We start from the raw sequence: 21,932 nt of genomic DNA on the forward strand, positions 1-21,932 counted from the left end.
ACTCCTGGATGTAGACCATAATGAGTGAGGTGGGTTTCAAACAAAAGGCTTTCTAAACATCATGTCACTACAACTGTGGTAAGTATTACAACTGACAAGTTCAGGTACTTGACAGCATTCAAGAGGAGAATCTGACCTAGAGAGAGGATACCTTCACTGAAGAACCGATAATTAAACAGAAACTAGAAAGATGGTGAGGGTGGGGAGGACAGGGAATTTAGAAGAAGGGTGGTATAAGGAAGGGTATGGGCAGAGGGAAAAGCAGCAAACGTGCATATAAACTTGGTACATTTGAAGAAGGCAAAGGTGGAGCTAGGCAATGAGGCTCCAATGCAGTGAGGGAGGGGAAGCAAGACATAAGGTGAGATAAGAAGTTGGGCAGGAACCAGTGCTTTCGAGGGATCAGTGGCCATGAGAGAGATGTGACAGTGGATGAGGCCAGGGGTAACATATCCCATGCCAGTGCATCTCCAAGAGAAGTTTCCTCCCTTCCTTCCACTAGAAAGCCACCCCCCTCCCTCAAACTTACCCCTTTATATATCAAAAACCCAGAGGTGCTAGTCATAGGATGGTTTATTCTTAAAAAGTAGCATTCATGGGAGGTTTAAGAAGAAAATGACATTCAAGTTTGAGTTTGAACAGCTTGGCAAAGGGCCAAGTTCAGTGTAGAAAGAAAAGAAAGAGGCATGGATGGTTCACACGGGTATCGTTGATAGTGGAAATGAGTAGAGGGAAATTGATAAATTAGAGACACATTTTAAAAGAATAATCAGCAAATAGGGAGCATGAGGGGCAGGGAGTTGTCAAGAATGACTGCAAGATTTCTGTCACGTGCGTATGAGTGGATATTTGGCCAATTGTTGCAGTAGAAACACTTGAGGAGGAATAGTTTGGCAAGGAAACATGATAAGTGCAGATTTTGGAACTGTGGTGTTCGAGGAAGCTGTGAAACATCCAAGTAGAGATATAAAGAGGAACTGGACATAAAATTATAAGAATCAGAACAGAAATCAACATGGAAACAAAAACTTAGGGATGATGGGCTTATAGAGGAAATTTGGGCTATTAATAAAAATTAGAGTAATAAAGAGCTTCTCTGGGCCATAATATAGATCATGGGAGAGAAAGAACAATATTAGATGTTCTCTAAGAAATGAAAAAAGAAAGGGTTTTTTTGGTTTATTTTTATATATTACCATGTAGTCACATGTTTTGGATTTTTGCTATGTATTGTTGGCTACATTTTAATGACAGTTATTATATGTTTTGCATTGTACTAGTGCTGGCAAGTATGAGACTTTCTCCATTACTCTGGAGATCAGCAATACAGAAATTATTAGAAGATTATCAAAGACATTCTTAAATTGTTTAACACAGATCATCAGTGAAATAGCCATTTGGTGGAACTTTTAAAATTTAATGCATAAATACACAAGTCCCTTTATTAGAGACATTGTACATATTGGTGAATATGGTCAATGGTCACATCTATGCATTAATTCTTTAAAAAATAGAATGAATAATTAGGATAGACCCTATGCTCTCTCCTTACATTGTGAAGGGTCTTGTGTAGCCATATTCTGTTGGAATGACAGACTGTACAAATTTCAAGAAAATAAGAAAATGTGTATGAACACCAAGTTCTCCCCTCCTGCAACAGTCTTCACGATTTCCTCATTGCCTCAGTATGCCTGCATGGGTGAACTGAACACATAGGAGGTGGTGGGAGATGAGGCTGATTTTCAATGGTCACTGTTTTCTTCACCTGATGTTGAGTGATGTCTTCACACATGTGTTCGACTGTTAAAGGCTACCTTTGCTCATCATAGCTGAACAACCATAGTCATGGTGTCTGGTTGTAAGTTCGGGTTGGCAGCATCAGTTTTGGTTTCACAAGCTAATTCTACTATTTTCCTTGTGTCTAGGGAAGCTTCATCTGTTTCCCACAATCCACTTTCTTCCCATTCTTCCATATCTGAAGCTTCTCCTTCATCTTCCTCTTCCTCCTCTTCAATCCTACTGAGCGATCTTGAAGTTTTACGCTGTCCTTGCTTTCCAATGTAATCTCCTTATCTGCTTCAGTAATTCCTGCAATACCTGTGTTATGACATGTAGCTACCCATCCCCCATCACCATCATCTTCTTCAGTGATAGCTTCCAAGTCAGGTGAATATTCCATCTATTTGCACCGCTTGTATTGTAGCATGGCACATGTTTGGTGACCCCAAAATTGTTTGCCTGTTGGTAGGTATGCCTTCACTTTCAACTCTTCCCCTGTAGCCCATTACCGTGTTGGACAGTGGTGGGCTAAGTGCTCTCCAGCTTGCCACAAACTCTTCTGGGTTGATAACACCTGTTCCCCCAAACTTTGATTCCTTGAGGACCGGAGTCAGGTACTCAGCCACTTCCCATGCCTTTCTGAAATAGCCACTTAGAAAAGTCAGAGAAGTGTCATGGTTTGTATTTCTATATATGTGTATATATACACATACATACACACATTTATATCACTCAAATCATGTTATCATTTTATAGATACTGATAATGAAGTTCAGAGAGGTTAAGTGATGTCACATAGCTAACAAGTGGCTGAAGACGGACTTGAAATCTCCACATTCAGAGTTCTTTCTATGCTACCATGTATTGTCATAGCCAACATTAACAAATCCCTGTGCCCTTTAAATAAGTACTTTCATCCTTATGACAACTCTGTGAGCTTAGCAGATCCACTACATAGTGGCAGCAGTACATAAAGTGGAGCCTTCTGACTCCTAGTTGCATCCCATGCTCTAGGGGAATATCCTGAGTTCATGCAGACCTAGTCTCAGATTTGTGCTGAAACTCTGCATGATAGGTGTGGAGCTAATGAGTAAGGAAGTGCCATTCACAAGGTGGGTTGTGATGATGGTGGGAACACAACCAGCAGGATCTGGGCCAAAATAATTAGTATAGAATACATCAGAATGACGGCCACCTTCTAAGGGCTTGACCTTTTGAGGTTATGTGCCTAAATGAAACTCATCTCATTTCTTCCCTTGGGTTGAATTTTAGGAGCACAAGAAATGCGGGTGTTCATTAAATGTATGATTTAAGGTACTTGCAGTAAAAGAAGGGGGGCCAGAGGAAAAGGGCACAAACAATATTCAAGTTTCAGGAACTTTGAAACGTAAGAATGTAGGGCAAATGAGAGAATAATAATGATGATATTTATGGTGGTGATGATAGGAGGGAAAGAGGAGGACCCAGTAAATTTACAGGTACATTTCTGCTTTAAACTGTCTGCTCATTTTTGACCTAGAAGTTTCCTTCTGGTAGTTAAGATGAATTTAAAGTATTAGCCTTTGGTTTCTACAATGTACATGGTTGGCCCCATGTGACTGTGGGTGTTAGACTCACTATGATGAGAACAGGGCCATGGTACCCCTCATACTCTATTCCCCAAAGGAAAGCAGGTCTGGCTGTCTTCCACCGGCAAACATATCCTTCACAGAATGAGTTCATTTTAGCTGTCAGCTATGGAGTATCTAAGAATCTCTGTATGCATGCAACATTGCCAGCAAGATGCCCACCCACCTCCACTGGGGATAAGAATCCCCAGTGGGGGAAAAAGGCTGCTTCCAAGTGAGTGAAGCAGCTGTTGTTTTACACAGAAATGTCAAAAGTACAAGCAAATTTTTCATCACCAATTGGCGGTGTCATGGCCAATGAAATACTTTGTGGTTTTTATGTGGTTTGGGGAGAAGCAACTGGTTTTGTGAGATTTAAGTTATAGATAAAACCTATATATCTGGAAAGTAAACCCTTGGTTTGAATTCATTTCACTGTTAATGATAGGATTTGAATCTGAGATATGGTAGGTGGCATTAAATCAGTCACATCACACATCGTTGAGATGTTAAAAATTACTTTGTTATCTTTTAGTTACATTTTTTTAGTAGTTAAATGAGTATGAATATGTTAAATGCATATAAAAATGTGTAGAATTCTGTCATATTGCCATTTCCCAAAATTGGTCTCTAAATATAAGGACATTAAGTTTTCCAAATGCAAGGAAATATCAACTATATGCCAGTGTTTATATTGACTTTCCGTTTATTCATATGTTTATTCCCCATCCACCTGCAGTCTATTCTTTCATCTATGCAACTATCCATCATCTAATAGCTATTGATTAAGCCCGTCTGTAGCTGAAACACTGTGTTAGACATTATAGGACACTGAAAGCCATATAACTTCTATTTCCTGTCTTCTAGAAGCTTCAAATTATTTGACAATTCATTCATGACATGAGGAAGAGTGAGTCACTTTATCATTGTAGCAACTGCCTTTAAAGAATAAGGAAAATTAAAGAAAAGCTGTCTCCCACCAGCCCAGCAAGGTACAGATACCAAGTCTCACCATGGATGCAGGGCCAACCTTTAAACCCCCTTTAAGACAGGCTCTGTTTATGCTCCTGGTAAGTGACAATAAAATGTATATGAGCTTAGACAGACATATAAGAACTGTATAAAGACTGCAAGTTGGCTGTTATTTAAGAGTATGAGAAAACAGGTGAGAGCTCAGTGTAAAGCAATATGTAAAGACATATGATGTCTTTATGAACCGCACTAAGCATCTTTGGCATTTGCCCGGATCTGCCTGACTATGGGACAGAAGGTAACAAAGTAGCTCAGTAGTTGTCTTGGCTCATTTGGGCTGTTGTCACAGAAGTACTGTAGACGGGGTGACTTCAACCACAAGCATTTATTTCTCACAGTTCTGGAGGCTGGGAAGTCCAAGATCAAAGTGCCAGCAAATTCAGTGTCTGGTAAGAGTCTCTTTCTGGGTTTATGGATTCCTGTGTCCTCACATAGTGGAATGGATGAGAGAGCTCTTTGAGGCCTCTTCTATTTGGGCACTAATCTCATTAATGAGGGCTCTACCTGCAAAACCTAAGCATCTCCCAAAGGCTTCACCTCCTAATACCATTACACTGGGGGTTAGTTTTCAACTTTTGAGTTAGGAGACATTCAGTTTATAATGGTAGTTAACATGTATCATTATAAGTAAATTATTAAAAACTTTTCTTGAAATTGTACCAGCAGTTGGGATATTTTGAGTTGGCAGCTTCTTCAGTGATGATCTACCTCAATACCCCATTTTGCAGATAAGGAAACAGAGGTCAAATAGATCATTTAACTGGCTGGGAGAGGACCCCCCCCCCCCCCACCCAGTCTTCAAACTTCAGGTGAGAGCTCTTTGATTCTGCCTCTTACAAAGTTTTTATGTGAGCTGTTTCACTGCCAACAGCCAATAATTGGACCACTTTTAGCTTAAGGTGAGACAGATGAATCTTGTTTTAAAAGTTAACCTTCTGCATTGTTTTCCTTTCTCTACCCTCCTCAATCTCCTTTCCAGTTTCTTTTTGCTTCCCAAATGGGGCATCTACTATCTTCCTGTCAACTTCCATTGCAAAAGTTCTTTTAGTCCCCGTTTAACCATCAACATGTTTTTTTAACCCAAGTAACAGTTCTGATAGGATTCACAGGTTACCCTGGGGTAAAGCAACAGCAATGTTCGGCTACTGGAAGGTTGAATCTTGGGTTTGTCTTCTATCAATTACATGTGTAAAATGGCTGTATATTTTACTTAGTCTACTGCAGCCCTTGGGTTCAGCATGTGTGCCACAAACACCAATGATAGCACATCAGATCTGCCAGAGTTCTAGGGAAATGCTTCCATTCAATTCCATACATTACCCAAAGCACTGACCCCTGGGTCACGTACACCCACACTCTTAACACTGCGCACACACAGACACAGAGGTTTAGGCCTGTCTCTCCCCTTTTGCTCTTTCACCACCCTGCCGTGGTTCTGGCATCCCCATATATGCATGGCCTGCTTTTCTGCCTACTCTATCCAAGGACCAGAACCAACAGGAAGTTATTTTCCCAAATTAATACATAAAGATGCCACCAGATCTTTCCATAACACAACCTTTATTTTTCTTCCTTAAAAAAGCAAAAAAAGGTGGGGTTTTTAATAGCTCCTTTAGGTTTATTTTCCCTGTATTCTTAATTATATTAAAGACTCATATTCCTTCCCTGAGTGTTCATTTAGAAAGAAGGTTTTGTAATAGTCACATTTAATTTATCAGGGTGCAATAATTTGTGTTTCCCAATCATCTTGCCGACTTTGGTTCATTATACTATTGTTTCACATGAGTAAGTTAGCAAAGTTTGGATTGATTGACTCTAATTAACTAAAACTGGTTCCAGGCTGTGCATCTATTGTCATGGTAGCTAGCCGCAAAGCCCTAAACTGTGCAGCAATAGTGATATAAGGTAATATTGATTTGAAAACTGTAGATAATATGTAACCTTGGGCTTATCACTGTTTGGGAGACCAAAAAAAAGGATGGGGAAAGGAGAGGTACTAGGACAAGTTGCAGTTGTAAGGGCACTTGGGAGTGTAAGTGGAATTTTCAGTGGTTTCACTTCTTTTATTGTTTTCCCTGTCCAGAGATAATCACAGATGTGTTGAATTACAGACAAATTCGAAGTCAGCAGTTGGAAGACTAAGGATTTCATGGTTTTTGAAACTGTGAAGAAATGAAATACACTTGCTGAGAAACTGTCCAAGATCCACTTAAAGATTATGAAGAGACCTCCTACTTTGTAGAGGAAATCTTTCTATACATTACTCATCAGAAAAGTACAACTGTTTGAAATTTATTCTTTTCTCTGTTGCTGAATTTTTATAGTCAATAATGGTCTTTGTCGGAGAAACAATTGTTTTTAGACAGTGGGGAACTGGAAAAATGATTGTATGCTATGGCCTGTAAACATGAACAAATATCACCCTTGCTCTCTAGTGGTGGACAGAGATCAAATTAAAGAAAGTGGAGTAGAATGCCATGGCTGAGATTCACCAGTGAATTTCCAGGTTTCCTATGAAGCATGCTTATAGCTTCTGTTGCTTCTGTCTTAAAATTAGGACCTTCTTCCATTTGATTGCTGTTGCTCACTTTTTCAGTTCTATATTCTCCATTTTAAAAGCTCTGGGACCCCAGTTTTCCCTGACATCCTTATTAACTGAACAGCCTACCCCCTTCAATCATCCATTTCTTACCAAGTTCAACAGAACAGTCTTCATGTCCTGACAGACAGAAGAAGTGGAAGTTTAACTCCTGAAATACAGAGGCTTGTCTAAGAAGTTTTCTGTCACAGTGGAGAAAATACTGGAAGTTTTCCAGTTTATCCAGCTGTTTGTTTCCTTTATCTGCACTGTGCTGCAGTCTGTTTGGAAACTGAGGATAGGCTACTTTCATGTCAGTACCTTCTTCATTTGATCGGTTGAGTTTCTTTTAATGGTTTGTGGCCATTGTGATTATGTGAGAAAGGGCAAACTTCCAAATGTCACAGTGAAAGAAGCCTATATTTGTGAGGGTTTTCCAAAGAAACAGAACCAATAGGAGGTGAGAGAGTGTGTATGTACGGAGAAAGAGAGAAAGAGAGAGAGAGAGAGAGATTTTAAGAAATTGACTCAAGTGATTATGGAGGCTGCCAGAATCAGCAGAGTGGGTCATTGGACTGGAGAACAGAGAAAGTTGACATTATAGTTTAAGTCCAAAAGCTTCGGCAGCAGAATTCTCTCTTGCTTAGGGGAGGTCAGTCTTTTGTTCTAATCAGGTCTTCAACTGATTGATTGAGGCCCACCTACACTATGGAGGGTAATCTGCTTTACTCAAAGTCCACCAACTTAAATCTTATCCAAAAACACTCTCACAGAAACATCCAGAATAATGTTTGGCCAAATATCTGCATAGGGTAGTCCAGTCAAGTTGATACAGGAAGAGTGAACATTATCCAGAGTAATGTTTGGCCAAATATTGGCACCCAGTGGCCTGGCCAAGCTGACACAGATATACCATGGAGCCCAAAGCTCACATAAAGGCACAGGCTAAGAAGCACTTGGGTGGCTCAGTTGGTTAAGTATATAGTTCTTGATTTCAGCCCAAGTCATGATCTCACAGTTGTGGGAGACAACAGCTGAGCAGAGTGTGGAGCCTGCTTGGGATCTCTCTCATCCTCTCTCTCTGCCCCTACGCCACTCATATGTACTCTTTCTCTCCCTCTTTCAAAATAAATAAATAAACATTTTTTTTAAGGCACGGGCTGAGGAACCACAGAAGAAAAAGATGGGGAAGGAGAATGACACAACTTTGTTCTGAAAAGAGAAACAGGAAAGCACATGGCTACTGATTCCTTACAGCGTCACAAATCCTTACAGATTTTGAAGTATTTCAAATGATCACCACACAAACATGGTACATATAAGACACACACCTGTCTTTCTTCTTGAATGCCTTAGTAGCAAGGTGTCCTCACACCCTTTTGTTTTTATGTGCAAGTAGGGGTCATAGTAGTTTTGAAGCAGTGGATACCACAGGCAATATGGTGAATGACAGTAAAGACCCTGCCCAGCCTCCTTCCTCTAACCCAGTTGACTGCACACATTTGTCCCAGAGAATCTTTGCCTTGCCTTTTTTTCTAGAATTCAAAACAGTAGTCCAAAATGTCTCTGCCATATTTACAATTTTCTGCCCCCTGAGCACGAGTTCCAAGTGACTCACTTCTTACCAAATGGAAAGCAGATGTAATATCTCTTGCAGGTAAAATAATTTGTTTTAACATCTTTAATAATAAAACAATAAGTTTTGTGTATACTTGTTAATAAAACAATAAATATTGTTTACTGCCCAGTGCTGAGGAAAATTCAAAGGAAGAATCAAACAAAGGCTTTACCTGTAAGAGTTTATAATTTTTTTTTGGCAGGGGGGGAACCAAGTCTAATACATAGCAAATAACAGAATACAAGTTATTAGTGTGAGGGGAGTCTTCAGACAAGAAATTCTGTCATAGTTCATAGATGGTGGGCATAAATATGAGAGGGAATGGCCACCCCTCTGGGTTGCTCTATTTGAATATATTCTGCAAATTGAGGGACATTGTTTAGACTGATTAAAAATTAGCTCATTCTTATTAAATTCACTCCAGTTTCTCTCAATGATTGTATGTTTTTCTAGTGTCTTTTATTCAGTTTAGTAGTCAAATTTATTAAAACCGTATGGAAACACCTAAGGATGAATTTTTGATAAGAGGTAATTTGGAGAGTTCGCCTATAAAATGGAATACATTTCTAAACTTGTAAACTCTTAGTTTATCTTCTGAAGAATCATCCTTCCCAAGGATTGTAACTATCATTACTTAGATGAATCTCTAGTATCAGTTTTATCAGTATTCTCCTCAGACTTTTTCACTTACAGAAAAAAATAGACTGTGTTTGGAAATTATATTGGATGAACTCCACCTTCCTAATAATTTCTGGAAATCTGCAATCATTCTGGGCCACCTGAGATGGCAAATTGATCTCAATAGCCTCAATGTATTCAATTCCTACTCAGGATAGTGGCAGACACTGTTTTAAGGAGACTGATTCTGAGCTGAAGGGCAAGAATGTTTACTGAGAAGCCTGGGTCCTCACAGAGGGTAAAAAGTAATAGGGAAGATACCAAGATCATTGCTGAAGTACTCCACGGTTGAACCTGAAAAAAAAAAAGGCCCTAAATGTCACTTCTGAAGGGCAAACAAAATTTCAGTACTAGGGAATTAGAGCATAAGATGGACTACGACGGGATGGGATGAACATGAGCAAAGGTCAAGAAGAGTAGCTCGGAAATGAGATTTTGAATGGAGATTGTGTACTGGTGTGTTCTTTTCACATGGCTTGCAATTTATACTAAAAGGGTGGGCAAAACAGCTTAACCAGGATGCAGTTGCAAAGTGGGATGCAGCACCAAACCTCACTCTTCTAGTGACAGATGTCTGACCAAAAACGTCTTCTAATTTTGTTTCTTTATCTGAAAGGCGACACATCACATCTGAGATGACACAAAATAGGTCCGCTGATTCTCACTAAAATCAGAGAATATAGGAGAGGCAATGACCTTAATGCTGTGCTAAATCAAAGAATGGCCCACAGACCAGCAGCGTCTGGATCAACAGGGAACTTACTGGAAATGTACAATCTCAGGCCCCAGCCCAGATCTACTGCATTAGAACCTGTGGATATTCAGTTTCCCAGGTGATTTGTGTGCACATTAAAATAAGAAACACAAACATTATGCCTTCTATACTACTACTCACAGATAGTGTTTGATTACAGACCCACAAGTAAGAGTTCCCAATTAAAAAAAAATTTTTTTTAATGTTTATTTATTTGAGGGGGAGAGAGACAGAGCACAAGCAGGGGTGGGGTGGAGAGAGAGGGAGAGACACAGAATCTGAAGCAGGCTCCAGGTTCTGAGCTGTCAGCACAGAGCCTGACGTGGGGTTTGAACCCACAAACTGTGAGATCATGCCCTGAGCTGAACTCAGACACTCAACCGACTAAGCCACCCAGGTGCCCCTAGAGTTCACAATTTTTAAAATCAGTGTTTGCTGATAAATTCTTCTTTAGCTTTTAGAACCTAGCACAATAATAGAAAAATTATATTTGGTCCATAAATATTGAATGAATGAATGAATGAATGAATGAATGAATAAATGTTTCACCTTGAATTGGAAGTATTTTTCCATAAATTATTTGAACTAGCTAGAGAATAAATCGATCTGTTTTCCACAGTAAGTCCAAAAATTAAATCAAAAGACTTTTTGTTCCATATAGGCTTCTATTTCCTAGACTAAATATGTCCAGTTCCTTCAACTGTTTCTCAGTGTCAAGGTGTGTATAAGCTCCTCACCACCTTTGGTACCTTTTTCTGGCCACATGTTGGATTCCAAGTGTTCCAAATAGAACATGTGATCTAGGAGTAAACCTGTCCCTAGATGCGGTCTGAGCAGCCCACAGTACAAGGAATGCAAACTGATGACATTCCTCTGCTTCTGCGCTGGGCTTTTCTAATTTAGCAAATTGGTTGTCACATCACTAAAAATAGGAAGTTTGAACTTGGGCTCCCTTTTTTTGTCTGACATTATTTTGCTTACCACAAATGAAGGCCACAGAAGCTAAATATATGTCTACTTGAATGATGACTTTATAGCAATAAAATGAGCCCACAGGGGCTAATGACTCTGTAATCAGCTTTTTCAACCACTTTTTATATTGGGCATAATTTTCTCTCTCTCTCTCTCAGAAATTCTACATCATTTATCACTACACTAACATGAGTAAAAGGGGAAAGGCATGAGCTGAGAGATTAGAGGCCACTGCCTGTCTGATATTAAATCATAATCGTAAATTTGCCTGGAGGAGACTTTGATTTTGGATACCAGTACAGTGGACTCTTATGTTCTTTTTTAGTTCAGAATTCTCACTTTGACAATGGTTTAAGAAATTAGGTTTTAAAAGAACTTTTTTTTTTAGTTAAAAAATAACCAACAGTATACTAACATGATTAACAGTATACCAACTCAGGACCATTTTTAAAGTTCCCTTTATTGGTCTCTACCACCTCCTGGTTGCTATCAGAGGAAAGGTATCGAATCCCTACAGTTGACCTGCTTGAAACCGGTCTTTGGTAAATTTGAGGTCAGACACTTTTCTGAGGGAGTATTATTAACATTTTGGTGTCCTCGTGCCCCAGACACCATTTGAGCTACATTTTCTTTTATGCCTGTTTATATCAGCTTATTTAGACACTCCTTCCACAGCTTGAAGATCAACCTGTTGCATTGGTAGCATTCCTTTTCTGAAGCTGATTGCTCTTAGGCCTGGTGCAAAGCCTATTTGTAATGAATATCCTCTGCTTATTCCTTGAGACCCTCTCTCCACCCTTCTCCTCCCCACTCTCTGCTTTGGTAGGCTGATCTGTACAGATTACATCAATGGGCTTCCATGCCTTCTCCCTCTCCTTTAGGTCTGGAGGTGGCAACAGCTCCACTACTATTGGCCCAGGATTTCTGCACCATCCTTTGTTTCTGCTATAGCTTACTCATGTCTTTGTAATCGGTGCTTGTATATAAGCCCTCCTTGAATTGCTCTAATTTGATGGTACCATCTGTTTCTTTGTCCCTTTATCCTGGATGATGACAGGACCGACCCATTCATTCATTCTGTCACTTTGTTGTTATGTTAGTTACTTACTCGCTTATGTAGCAAACACTTATACATTATCTATTATTTACCAAATATTCTGTTAAATTTCTTTACAGCTCATGGTCTACCAAAGGTCAGTAAATTTGAGATAAAAGTTAACTCTTGAATTTCTCATCTTAGTTGCTCCATGTCTTATTGGCATACAGCCTGTAATTAGGAGACAGTTACTACCAATTGTCTCAAGATAAAGTATGCTACTCCTGAGACACTGAATAAGAGTCTCTTTTCCTATCAAGCCAGTCTTTTTTTGATTTACTTAGGTCAAAGAACAAGTAACAAGTATTATTGTTTTAAATCAAAAGACTCATACAAACAAGAGAAAAGAATTGTTCTGTTGGTGCCAATACCTACAGTTGTCCAATCACACCTAGCCTCCAATTTTCTCATGATGCCTAGATCTGGTCTTTGGCTAGTAACTTGCTGTCCAAGGCTTCTTATAAAGGCCACCTTGGAGGACTTCCCAACAAAAGGCTTTCTTTGTATTCATAGATTTTTTTTTTATTTGGTTGTAGTCACCAGCCAAAGGGTAAGAGGTTTGCATTCCTTAGATCTGTCCCGCATGCGTGTTTTAAGAAGAATCCTTCTCTATTTGGATAAAGGCATAGTAAAGTTTACTCTCAAGGATAGAAGGATAGGATCCTTTCATTTGGGCTCTTGTTGTGACATTATAACATGGCTTTATGGCAGTGATGATGGAAAAGGATTTAGTTTGTAGTAAAGCCATCTTTGGCTGCATTAATAAAAGTTAAATGACAAGACTAAAGGATGTGAAAGTCCTACTGTTCAATAAAGTGGTAAGAAAACGTTGCTAAGCTGTGTTCTCCTCAGAGTCCCATTTTTAAGAAGGAGCGTAGAAGTTTGTCACTTTTCAAGATAAAGAGCATAAAAGTCAGGTTCTGGAGAGCATATCATATGAGAAATACATAAAAGAAAAGGAGATCACAAAATAACTCCTTTTAAACATGGAGGATTGGATATTTATGGCTCCAAAAATCAGAATACTGTGGGTGTATGTTTTTTCCCTTTAAAATGGAGAGGTTACTTCCCAATTCATTTTATGAGGTCAGAATTAGCCTGCACCCTATCAAAGATATTGCAAGGAAAGAAAATGATAGCCCAATATTTTTCATGAGCACAGATGCAAAAATTCTAAATAACATTTAAACAAATAAAATCCAACTATATATATGTGTGTATATACATATATGTATAAGTATATATATACATACATATATGTATATACACATACACACACACACATAAAGGATAATACATCATGACCAAGCAGGGCTGACCACGGGAATTCAAAGGTGGTTTGACATTTCCATATCCAAAAAAGAAAATGCTTATGATCATCTCACTAGAAAAAGTATTTGACAAAATCCAACAAAATCATTCCCCATTAAGGAAAAAACAAAACCTCTCAGGAAACCAGGATTAGAAATGTACTCAATCTGATGACAGTAGCTAACACACTTAATGATGAAAGGCTGAATGTTTTCCTCCTAGAACTAGGAAAAAGACAAGGATGCTTACTCTCACCACTGCTATTCAACAATGCATTGGAGGGGCACCTGGGTGACTCAGTTGGTTAAGCATCTGGCTCTTGATTTTGGCTCAGATCATGATCTCAGCATCGTGAGATTAAGCCCCACGTCAGGCTCCATGCTGCGCATGAAGCCCTGCTTACTCTCTTTCCGTCCCTCCCCATGCTTGCAAGTGCACACACTCTCTATTAAAAAAAATAAATTAAAAACAAACAAAAAAAGCAAAAAAAAAAATCTAATTGGAGATTCAAGCCAGTGGAGTCAAGCAAGAAAAAGAAAGAAAAGTTATCCAGATAAGGAAGGAAGAAGTAAAACTTTCATTTGCATTTTCACATGATTATTTGTATACAAAATCACATAGAATCTGTAAGAACTCTAAATAATAAGTGACTTTTGCAAGATTTCTGGATATAATATTTATATGCAAATGTATTTGAATATATTAACAATAGACTCTTACAACTGAACATTAAAAATATCTCATGTATTATAGTATAGCATGAAAAATGTAAAATACTTAGAGATAAATCTGACAAAATATATGAAAGACCTGTGCATTAAAAACAATAAAATACTTTTGGGAGAAATTAAGGGAGATATAAATAAACGAAAAGATGTACTCTTCATGGGTTGAACGAGTTAATATTATTTAGGTATTAGTCCTCCCAAAATTGATCTATAAATTTGATGCAATTCCAATCAAAATCATGGTGGGTTTTTGTTTTTTTTTGGTAAATATTGAAAAGCTGATTTTAACACTTATGTGGGAAAAAAAGAACAAAGTTGGTGGGAGAACACTTTCAATATTAGGACTTATAAAGGTACAGAAATTATGACAGTGTGGTATTAGTATCAAGATAGACAATAGAGCAATGAAACAAATTAGAGGGTCTATGGACAACTGATTTTTGACAAAAGTATAATGCCAATTCAGTGGAGAAAATATTCTTGTCAGCCAAGAGCCTGGATATCCATAAACAAAACAATGAACTTTGACCCCTACACAAAAAATGAACTTTGGCTCATACTTCTTATAATATATAAAAAAATAAGTCAAATGGATGATAAAACTAACCACAAAATCTAAAAGAGTAGAACTTCTGGAAGAAAACAAAGGAGAAAATTTTGTGACCTTGGTGTGGGTAAAGATCTCTTATATATTTCCAAAAAAAGGGGGGGTCCATAATAGAACAAATTGATAATTTATACTTCTTTAAAATTATGCCTTTCATTTCATTTCACTTCATTTCATTTCATTTCATTTCATATTTCATTTCATTTTATAGAGAGTGTGAGCAGGAGAGGGGCAGAGGGAGAGGGAGAGAGAGAATCTTAAACAGGCTCCACACTTAGCACAGAGCCCGACATGGGGCTTTACCTCATGACTGTGAGATCATGACCTCCAGAGCTGGGTGCTTAACTGAGCCACCCAACTGCCCTTTAAAAGACACTGTTAAGTAAATGAAATGACTAGCCATAGACTGGTGGAAAATATTTGCAAAGCTTTTATCTGTTAAAGAATTAAATCTAGGATAGATAAAGAACTTTAAAATCCAATAATGAGAAAACAAACACCCCAATTAAAAATGGGCAAACATTTGAACAGATAGCTTACCAAAGAAGATCCATGGATGGCATATAAGCGTGTGAAAAAATGCTGAACAACGTTAGACATGAGGGAACTGCAAGTTAAAAGCACCACAAGATACCATCACACAACTATCAGAAGGGCTAAAATTTCAAAGGCTGACCATACTTAATATAGACAAGGATGCAGAGGAACTAGAACTCTCATACAGTGCTGGTGGCGACACGAAATGGTACAACCACTTCGGAAAACAGTTTGTTGGTTTCTTAAAATGTTAAATGCTTGCCTGTCATATGATCCAGCCATTCCACTTTTAGATATTTACCCAGGAAAAATGAAAACATATCACATTCTTATTGGTCTTGTTTGTAATAGCCAAACTGGAAATAACCTCAATATTCATGAATAGGTGAACAGATGAACAAATATTGATATATGCATACAATGGAATTCCACAGCAAAGAAAAACAATGAACTATTTATGTATGGAAAACATGATGGATCTCAGAATAACTATGTTGACTGAACAAAAGAGTTAATACTATACGATCTCATTTATATGAAATCCTAGAGAATGCAAACTAATTTATAGTGACAGAAAGCAGATGAGTGATTTCTTGAGGACAGGGTAAGGTCTAATGGGTTTACAAAGGGGCTGGGGAGGTGTTGGGATGGTGGCTACATTCGTTCTGCTGATTGAGATGACAGTTTCACGGGTGTCTACATATGTAGAAAAATCCGCGTGTGTACTTAAAATATGTGCTGTTTATGTTGATCCCATGTCATTAAAGAGAGAGGAGCAGGAGGCAGGGACAGAAAGAAAGAAAGGAAGCCTGTTCCCCAAGTCAGCTATATGATTTAGTAAGAGGCTTATCATAGTTTTGAGACTGAAACACAATTTCCCTGCATACTTACAGAGCAGCCACGGGCTGTAAGTGGCTTCCATAGTCCTCTCCCCACTCTGCTGTTCTCATTTTCCCCCTCTGTCTTCCCATTCCTTTCTTTCCTTCCTTGCATTGTGAGATTAAAACTTATATTTTATCTTAAGAGTTGGCAAAGACTTTAATCTCTGAAAATAATTCTGTATATCCCTTAGGACTGCAGGTGATACCTTAGCACCTGGAATAGACAGAGGAAAGGAAACAAAAGAAATAGCTCAAATGCTGTCTACTAGAAACGAACAGACGCTTCGAGTGCCCAGAACAGAGAGTAGACAAGAGAGAACTGATGACAGGGAAACACGGCAACATCGTTGCAGTTCTGGTCAGCTCAAGGATATCTAATATTCAATTTTAATGGTTTGTGTTTGTGTTGCTAGGATATAAAACATCTCTGTGGAAAGGCTATTGGGGTCAATCTCGGGGCAGAGGTAAAAGAGCAGATGCCCCATGCAGGGCACAGAAGTTGTTGTAGGCAAGTATTTTCAAGAAGAAATTGTAGCTAGAGGCCTCGCTGAAAATTTCAGGGGAAGGCACTGGATTTTCCACTGGAAATGAAATTGGCATTCAGGTGATAGATGGGTGGCACTTTTTTTTTCTCTCTTTTTAAATTTCTGTTTGTCAGGAAGTATGTGCCAGAAGGTATGCTGAGGATTGGGAATTCAGAGATGAATAAGATATGATCTTATCCTTTCATGGCTTTACTTTAAATCTTTAAAAAAGTCACAACATAGTGACTATAATGACAGTGTAATACTCGAGGTTAGTGGGTGCGCTTGCTTCAGAATTTTCACATGAAGTGACCTGTCACTAGACATATGGCACAAGCCTTGAAGCAAACTATCATTTATCTATCTCTATCTATTTATCTATCTATCTATCTATCTATCTATCTATCTATCTATCTATATCTACCTACCTAACGATCATCTATCATCTATCTATGTATCATACTGTAGATAAAAACTATATAAAATTATAATAAAATTAAAAGAATTACAAACAATCAAACAAAATGTCCAATATGCACATCAAATAATGTCAGGCAGTGAGATTTTTGAGAGTGCTGATGCCTTAGCATTCCACACATGCCTTGGTAACTCTGTGTCTAAGGTGGCACAGAGCTACTTTCCAGGATGACAGCCTGAATTCCCCATTCAGTAGGTGATGATGGAAGATGTGCGGGGGCTTGTGAGGCAGATGTCACAGTGTAGGGTTTTCTGTACAGAGTCCATAGCAAATTCTCAGTGAGACAATTCTGTGCATTTCTGCTTGGAGATTAGGATTCATGGACATCAACTGAGAACAAACTGAGGGTTGATGGAGGGTGGGAGGGAGAGGAGGGTAGTTGATGGGTATTGAAGAGGGCATCTTTTGGGATGAGCACTGGGTGTTGTATGGAAACCAATTTGATAACAAATTTCATATATTAAAAAAAACAAAAAAAGGATTCATGGACATCATGATGAGAACCAGGTGACTAGTTGTCTTTTCTCCCTTTCTGTTGTGGGACAGGTGAAATCGTATAAATTTAGGAAACTGATTGAAATTTCATCTTTGGTCCATTTGTATAGTCTTAGACCTGGGGTAAGAAATTCAACCAAAGTCTCAGTTTTTTCATCTCTAATATGAGAGGGAAAAAAAACCGCTTTCTTGGGAGAAATTATAGGATTAGAAAAAAGTGTTCAGGTATAAATACACAGCACTTGGTACCTAGTAGGTATGTAATAATTGTAATTAATTTTTTTTTGTTATTTCTAAACTCAAATTATTACCTGAAATCAGAGTTCAATAGTTAGGGAAGGGCTAGGGAAGTTCCCAGACAGGGCTGTTATCCAAATCAAAAGAAGAAAAATACGGATCCAATTCTTATTGTGTGAAGCTCTGCCCAGGCATTTGGCTGGATACACCAAAGATTTCAGACACATCTAGGAAGTCCGTGAGTTGGAACAAACCAAACTAAGACACTTGAAGCCCCTAGGCAACACTATCATATAATCAATTGCCAGCATGTGCTGTGTAGGCAAGAGATGACACAGGACCCTGACATAATTAGCATCCGGTGGTCTTTCTTTAGTCTATGAGCAGAATGGTATAAAGCGGTTCAAGGCAACGTGCAAAGTACTAAGTGGTCCCCTAGTGGCCAGAAAGAGTTAATACCAAATATACCCCAAGTGGAAGAAGTAAGGACCTTATTTACTTTCACTTTGTTTACCTCCCAGGGTACCTTCATTTGCACTGGTACGAGTTTCCGATTCTAATTATAGGCAATTATAGGCAACTGAAACTATTTCCCCAAATATTACTAATCATACTGACTTTCCTGTTCCCCAGTGCAGTCCTAAACTTAGATTTCTCATGGTTTACTGATTTATAAGGACTGTACATTTTTTTTGGTTGGGTTTCCAAGTTACTGGGCTGATGCTGTCCAGGGGGCATCATGCATTCCAGTTTTCCCAGGACAGTTCTGGTTTATGTTTGTTTTCCCAGTGTAATTGTTAGTATCACCCTCTTTTATGATCATAATTGTTCTAGTCTTAGTAATAAATTATATCGTTGCCCTAGTGCTATCTCTTGCTCCTTCCTGGTCATTTTTTTTCTCCATTTAACATTCTAGAAATACTTATATAACTCATGACTGGACATGAGGTCAGTCTGGATGTGATCTCTCACTCCAGCAATCACCAGGGTTTATTTGGCTGATCTGGCTGGTTAGCTCTTTTCTCTTAAATACTCTGCATGTTCTCTTTCATAAGTTGCAATCTCTATCAGAGAAGAAGACTACTGCTGATTGTGGATGTGTGTGCTACTGAGCTCCCATGTTTTATTTTCCTCACGGATTACAAAAGTGACCTCTAAGCCAGGTCTAGTGCTCTGACACGTTGGTTGGGCAAAATACGTAGAGTCTGGATGAAATATATCCAGCTAACACCCTGTCTGTGAAATATACTACTGTACAGGCATGATGGTGAAATGAAATTGCTAGTAGGTGCAAGATGATCTAGACACCAAAACTGAACCAGAACAAAAGGAAATTGTGAGCATTTTTAAGATACAGCACACGCTTATCCACGATGGCCCGAATGTCACCTTTTATCATAGAACAATATGGACACCTGTAAAACTCAGTCAAGTGAGACTTTCAAACTCAAATTTATGCTTGATGTGTCAGAACTAAATTGGTACATTTATAGACTAGTTGTGTGAATGCAACACAGTGGAAATGTTTTGGAATCCAGCAATGGACTTGTGAATGCCTTGTTAAAATGAAGTACACTTGTCTTACTCAGAACAGATTTCTTCAGAAGCATGTCTATCCCCTTACATGATTTGTTTCAAATGATTTAATACATTCAGCAACTAAACTAATATCTTAATGGGTGATTCAATTCGAAATGCCAAAATAAAATTATTGCAAATAAAGAGGCACATACAATTATGCTCATATTCAGCAACTGCTTTGTGCTTTTGATAAAGAATCAGAAACAAAATATTACTCTAAATGGCTTGAACAATACATTTTTAAAATTTGTTTTCTTTTCCTTCTCAGTATTTCTGACCTGTTTCCTTCTCTTCCACACTGTTATTCATATTTTAACCATATACAGCTTACATGTGAATGAGAGTATGAATTCATGACTCTAAGAGATAAGTGCACACACACATACTATAAATGGTGTTGCACTGCTTTCTTTGCACCTTGCCATCTTATGCTTATGAAGAATAAACTTTAAAAATAAGGATCTGCCAATAGATATAGTAATATATAATAATATATTAAAATGCACTAACATTTATAATTGGAATAACAAGATTTGGGGACTTCTATCCTCAAGCAGTTACTTATAAAATACCAATAAAATAATTCTGGATTCTTTGCATAATACTGAGTACAAACAAACATGTTTAACAAACCAGTAAAGAAGGTCTGCAAGGGTCTAGATGGGAACCATTCTGAATTGGTTATGACCATAGATAGGTGAATTGACCATAAGGTGACCATAAACAGTGAATTCTGCTAAAGAATTTCAAGGAGATATTGGAGGCTATTATCTCATTATTGCCAGATTTTGACCTAGGATGTGTATTAACCTTTTCATGCAATAAATGTTTAAGTTTTCCCTCTTCAGCCAGGGATAAAGTATGCCTAGAATTGGGTATACAAATTTGAACACGAAACAGTTATATTTGAAGGTTCACTGAATAAAATTTTGTATATTCCTCTAACTAGTCATGTCCAGGATTATAAATCTGGAATGACTGAACTATTGCAATGGTTGCTTCTTTATGGGGGCTACTAGAAAGCTCAGAGACTACTTTGCGGTCATTACTTGCAAATATTTATGACTTCATGGATATATTTTGTACTGACTTCACTCTTTGGCCCGTTGATTATTTATTCTATTTTCCTTCTGTCTGATGTTTAAACAACTTTAATGTATGTCTCATTACATTTTCTTACTGTATTTATGAATCTTTGTAAGTCATGTATACAGACAAAATCGTACCCAAGGATTCCCCTGAAAGTATGTATGTTCTATAGATGCTGCCTCCTAGCAGCATCTCAAGTTTATCTCAAGTTTAATCTGTTAGAGTGGACATGAAACAATAAGGATTATCTAATGGGATCACACAGAATCAATGATTTATAGAGAGTGGTTCATTTCCACTCCCCCCACCCCGTCCGCCCCATTTTACAAGTTGTTGTCTTTCTGCCAAAATGTCAGAATGTTTTATAAAATCCACACTCCCATTGTGGTGTACAGCTGAGCAAGAAGACCGACCCTTCTGTAAGGTTTTATCTGACACACATTTGTGCAGAAGCAAATTAATAACAGATATCACTTCAGCTGGAGAAATACAGTTAAAAGGGAGCCTGTCTATCGTAGGCTGTTACAGAGGGACAGGCTTCTCGGCAACAGTTAAAAACAACACATTTATAAAAGAATCCACTGTGGCTCCGTCTTGAATCAGTACAGGGTAACAATGAAATGCAGAAGATGATAGGTGAATGGCTAGAAATATGACGGCTCAAATAAAGGAGGCCCCAGGCACACCCAGGCAGAGACAGGGTCGAACGCTTCCCTGGCATGGGAGATTTGGAGCTCAAAATCCACCCTCGTCATCTTTCATTTGTTTCGTGATGCCAGTCAGTCATTCTTAACCAACCCTTTCAATTGTAATTATTAAATCATGATCCCCAGCAAGCATTTGCTGTCAAGACTCTCCAGTTCAGAGCAGGGAGGCAACTCCCTTCAAAAACTATGTTTTTCTACCAGCTACATTTAAAGGTTGCTTTTCAGTTTCCTCCACAATTATACTTGGATAGCTCTGAGAATGCAAAATAATCCTGCTCGGATGCATCCTGCACCAGCTTTCTCCCTCTTTTCTTTCTCCTTTCCTTTTTCTTATCTCTGACTCCTCTGTTGGGATGATCCTGATTTACACCCCACAGTTTTCACCCTTATAATCAGAAGTTTATGGTGTGACTGACCCCTTAGGTCAGGTATTGGCATTGTCAGAAAGCTGGCGTCTGCGGCTGAGGTTTTTGTTTTGTGGTGTTCCATGAGTTGCACAGAACAATCTATTACATAAATCACTCCACAGAGAGTGTACAGAATCTTCCCACATGCTTCCACTGAAGAAAGCAGGAGAATCCAAAAGACTCCTACTGAGCTCAAATTCTTACAGGGAACAAGAGGCTGGGTGCAGGACAAAATT

The 21,932-nt window shown here is 38.4% G+C and overlaps 1 protein-coding gene and 1 pseudogene across 6 annotated transcripts in view; both read right to left on the reverse strand.

Moving 5' to 3' along the window:
- The window catches only part of CCDC178 (coiled-coil domain containing 178), a 514,890-nt gene that overhangs the window by 39,344 nt on the left and 453,614 nt on the right, over nt 1-21,932 (reverse strand). The window lies entirely within an intron of this gene.
- LOC125149301 (ubiquitin-like-conjugating enzyme ATG3) lies at nt 1,549-7,309 on the reverse strand (annotated as a pseudogene).

Source organism: Prionailurus viverrinus, chromosome D3 (genome assembly GCF_022837055.1).
Source record: "Prionailurus viverrinus isolate Anna chromosome D3, UM_Priviv_1.0, whole genome shotgun sequence".
Taxonomy (NCBI): Eukaryota; Metazoa; Chordata; class Mammalia; order Carnivora; family Felidae; genus Prionailurus; species Prionailurus viverrinus.